Source organism: Carica papaya, chromosome 7 (assembly GCF_054855325.1).
Source record: "Carica papaya isolate Zhongbai chromosome 7, ASM5485532v1, whole genome shotgun sequence".
In the NCBI taxonomy this organism is placed as follows: Eukaryota; Viridiplantae; Streptophyta; class Magnoliopsida; order Brassicales; family Caricaceae; genus Carica; species Carica papaya.
Window position 1 is genome coordinate 11362716 of NC_142315.1, and position 5496 is coordinate 11368211.

Here is a 5496-nt window from a genome sequence, read left to right on the forward strand (position 1 = left end):
GGGAGATGGAATAAATCATGTGCCTAGTGAGGAAAAAAAACAGCGTTAATAGGTGAAAGAAAGTACGCCTAATTTATATTTTCCCAAGTCTACTACAAATTAAAATGAAATACAATTCCTAAAATCAGTAGCCTGAATATTAAAACATTTGCAAGATCTTTATGAATTTATTTCATTCTTTTTGTAAGAAAGAATATTTTACTTAGGTAATAATTCATATGATTGATAAAAAAATTATATTGAATGAGACATAGTACACCATATTAGTATTTTTATTCTTGAAGGTCTTTGTTCCTCCTAAATTAAGTTCTAAGGAAGAAGAAGATGTCCTAGGGACATATTCTGACCCTAAATCATTGATAATACAAAAATAAATCTGGAATATAATTCTCTTATGCCAAAAGGGAACACAAAAATGGATGCAATATACCAAGATAAACCCTTAAAGCTAACATGGTTAGAGTGGTGCAGCGGAAATGTGTAGACCCTTGAACTTATATAGCACATGAAAGCTTTCTCTTGAACGGACAAAGAGAAATTTTTGATGGCGTAAACATGAGATTTACACCCTAAGACTATACTTATGAACGATCACACAAAAACTGTGAAAACCAAAAGGGAATAATACCTCGCCTCAAAAGAATAAAAGAAAATAAAGTTTTCTCATTGGTAGCAAGGCTATTAAATGACTCTCGTATAAAGAACTCATAATGAATGTCGATAATGTGATAGATTTTATAAATCACCAAGTACACTCAAAAGGGCTTTAGGAAAAACTAATCGAGTATTAAAGTAAAAAAAAAGGGTGACAATCGTAGATTCAATATCCTACAAGATTTACATTCAATTAGGATTAAAAAAAATTGACTTAAAGGAAAATTTCTAAACATAGTATGATTATTAGTAAAACTCAAATGACCTGAATTAACCCAATCAAAGCTTCATTTGTTAGTAGCCATAATGATCTATTCTCAACACATAATCGAACTTCTTAAGAAAAAGGTATACCTGATTGGAAACTCTTATTGAAGGACCTTATCCCTCCTAAATTAAATTCTGAAAGAGAGAGTATCTTTGGCAACATGTTTTAACAACAAAACCCTTAGTGTGAAAACCCATCGTATATCATTTCCTTATTCTAAAATTGGAATGTCATGTACATTATACAAATACATCAAATAGACCCTCAAAGTAGACACTCCTAAATTAAAATTTAAACACATGGAATAATGTTTTTCAAATCAACAAGGAATAAATGGGAATATAACAAACCCATGAATCATATCTCAAGGTCATCACTAAGAGTAATCACTTAATCCTGAGAGGATTGGAATAGGTAGAGAATATAATCAATTTTAGCCAACCCATTGTACGACCCTTCTATCAAATACTCTTAAGTATTTTTAGTAAGAAATATAAATTTCATAATCGCTTACGTAAAGAAAAAAATAAAAAAATGATGATCAAATACTCAGGTGCCTTAGAAACCATCCAAATCTTGATGGGGTAGAGATATAATTTAACTCAACTAAGAGTAACTTGCTTAGGCACTAAACCCACTAAGTAAAAAGGAGGAAGCTTCGATCCTAGAACATTTTTAGAATCTCCAAAGGTAATTTTTGACGATAAAAAAACAAATGATTTTCACTTAGGGATATGAACCTTTAGAGAATGTGAGCATACCATAGTGTTGGGATTATTTACATAATTAAGTCCTCATCCTTGTAAGGAATAAAGAATGCGAGATTTATTAAGAGACTTTTTGGAAAGATGACCAAACACGCCATGATACCCCCAATGCTAAATGGTGATGATAATCACTCGAGTTATTATTGGGAGATATTAGACAATTATGAAATCTGGAAACCCAATATAAACCAGGATGATATTCCTTCATACATATAAAATACTATCAGTCTACCATTCTGTTGAATAAGCCATTGAGAAGCCGGAACGGTTAATAATTCTCCAACCTCTGGTAAAATCATATTTGGAGGACCAAAATTTTCTAAGGAGAGAAGATTGTAATAACCAGGCCCAAGGGAGAGGAGGAAGCCTAGGCCTAGGCTAGAAAATAAAAAATAAAAAATAAATAAAATAACTAAAAAAAGAGAAGCCCTAACAAGAAGGGGAATAGGGGCAGGGAAGAAAAGAAGAAGATGAAGAAGAAGAAGAAGAAGAAGAAGAAGAAGAATGAGGAGAAAAAGAAGATGAAGAAAGAATGTTGCATGACATGATGTACACACAGCCGAAAAAGAAGAGTTGCGCGCGGTGTCAGACGCGTGGCGCACGCTGCCGAAGAAAAAGAAGTGAAGTGCAGTGTTAAATGGACTTGATCCATGTGAGGCAGACCACAACGCGATGTTCCAGATCTGTTTGACATCTTTGCATGGCTAAAAATCAAGGAACTGGAGAGAGAGACCAAAATTGCACTCCTTCAAGTTGAAAGTCCAAATTTGACACTGATTTAGAAAATCGAGAATAGGAAACTAAAAAAGGAGGGGACTGTATAGGACGAAAGTTGTTTAAAAACTTTCGGATTTCTTCTTTTGTTGGAGATTCTGATAATAATTAAGTTAGTTTTCATTTGAGGATTTCATATTTTTATAAAATGATTTATTGATTTCAAAATGATTAATTTAAAAGTTTGAGAGATGATTTAAGTTTTATTCTGAAAGGTATTTTGCAAAGTTTCATATGTATGTGAGTGAGTGTGCATTGAGCTTTGGTGTTGTATAAGGTATATGTACAATAATATGGATACATATATATTATGCGTTAATGAATAGGTAAAGATGAAGTTATACATAGGTTGTTGTTTGTTTAACGTATAAGATTCCATGTATAAAAGTAGATGGATTTCAGGGTGTGTGTACATATGTAGCTATATATATGTGATTATGTAGTGTATGTTTATATATACATATATTGATATCTACAAAGTTGTACGAAAATATAAACAGATATATATGTATGTTGCTATGGGCGTGAATAGTCTGGGCATTGAATCCGTATGCGTGCATGTATAAAATAATTTATGTATTTACACAGGTGTAGAAATAACTTATATGTAAATTTGAAAATGAATATAGATGTATGTATTTTGTATGGGTAAAAGCGGTGGTGTTTAGGTACGTCAGTATTTAGAGAATATGTATGTATGGAGTTATATAGGTGAATATGAGATATATATTTGCATTTTATATATTTATAAGTATTGTGAGATTACAATTAATATATTTGTAATATTTTATGTATGTTAAATCGTAATTACATGATATATATTGTAAGAAAGTGTATATATATATATGTAAAGGCCTAAAACCTTAATAGAAAACATATATATTAAAATAACAGATGTAACGGCCCCGGAAATATTAAAATGAAATGAGTATTTAAATATATCAAATGCGGAAGCGAGATCAAAATTTCAGTTAACATCCCTTACACGAAAAACCAAAAACGTACTTAAAATATAAAAGATTAAACTAACTAAGAGAGAAACTCGAAAATAAAACTATGAGTATGACTACAGAGTCTCTAGGCATCCCCTTCGTCGTCCTCCTGCGGAACGGGCTCGGGAACCATGTCTTCCTGATCTGAAATGGTTAAATAAGGAGTGAGCTACACTAGCCCAGTAAGAACATCACGATATCTCACCGTCACGGAGGTAAAGGTGGGTAGAAAAACACAAAAAGACCAATGGAGCATAATTTACAATAAACTCGTTTATTAACATGAAAACCTTTACCATCCACTTACCTCGGTGGAATTTATGAAAACAATATAAGAAAAATAATAACATTATCATAATCATGGAATAATATAAGCTGTAAAACATAACACTTATCACGCCTCTTGTAATTCAATCATTGTACAACATATCTTTTTCTCATTTACCAGCCTACTAGTATCCGTGGGGGTCCATAGGGGTTCCGCTACCCGTTAACCTTTAACATTCATAATCAGTTTCCAGGGCCGTCCCCATACCCCGTCCGGTATGGGCGCTAAAACCATGAACCTCAATACCCCGTCCGGTATGAGGGTGAAACGGGCCGTCCCCATACCCCGTCCGGTATGGGCGCCAAAACCATAAACCTCAATACCCCGTCCGGTATGAGGGTGAAACGGGCCGTCCCCATACCCCGTCCGATATGGGTGCAAAAACCATAAGATCTCCATACCCCATCCGGCATGTGAGACCACAATCCCGGTAGGGTTCCCTACGGATCTGGTCCGTCCACCATCTCCCAGGATATCTAGTTAGGCTGACCCTCATAATACAATTATCAGTCTACACAATCTTTCATTTTCCTTTTCCTCAGTCAGCATCATCAATTCACATACAAACAAGCAAAACAGTAATTCATGCCGAACAGACAACATACAGTATCAGTTTTTCAGTCATTCAACCCATGATTAATAAAAACGTAGTATTTGCACACAAATCTGTAAAATGAACACATCAAACCTCATTTTGCATTTAAAGCTGTAAACAGGCTAAATAACAGTAAATCACCAATCACACTAGACTCAGGCTCCATTAGCCACCTTAAGCAATTTCACACATTCGTTAATTCAAGAAATACCGTTTTATCATTTTGAACTTTAATACCGTGATAGGAAATAGGGTGAGGGGTCCTTACTTGTTTTCGGGATCCGAATACGATTCACAGTGCGCCTGCAGGCCGTCCCTAATTTTCCCTGAATTTTTCCCGGGGAACTGAAACACACTAACAGTACTTGCACGTGTTCCAAAAAAAATCCAAATTAGGCCCAGGGCCCCTTTCGGACCAAATCGCAACTCCGGCAAGGCGGCTCCGCCGTGCTCCGGCGACAGCGCCGCCGCTGGCGGCGGCGAGTCGCCTCGGGTTGGCTGTTTTCGGCCGAATTCGGCCACACTGGCATTGGTCCTTGTCAGAAAACAACCCTAGGGCCCTCGGGGGGCCAAAAATCACGGAAAAGCGGAGCTTACCGGCGGCGGCGCTCTCGGGTACGGCGGCTCTCCGGCGAGGTTCGTGTTTTGGTGATTCGGCTTCGGTTAACCTGTAGAGAAAAGAATGGTGATCACGGTGATATAAAAATTGCATTGAACGGAGGCCGGGAAGGACCTCGTCGGAGGCAAAAACCGAGAGGGGCGCGGCGGCGCTGCTGGGTTTCGGCCGCGTATTCCGGTCGTTTGGCCGGGATTTCGGCCTCAATTTGGCCATAGGAGGAATCAGCGGAGAAAAACGAGTCGGGGGTATGAAATTTACCTCGATCGGCGGTCGGAAATTTCCCCGGTGCGGCGGCGGGTGGCGGCGGTCGGCCTCTGGTTCGTCTTCTCCGGCGAGCGGCGGGCGGCTAGGGTTTGTGGTCTGGTGTGGGGGTTCTATTTATAACCCATTGCCTTTTGATCACAGCCGTTCATTTCGTTTTAATCTGGGCCGTTCGTTTTTGATTGAATCTGGGCCGTCCGTGCGATTGAATCTGGGCCGTCCGATCGCGCGATTGATC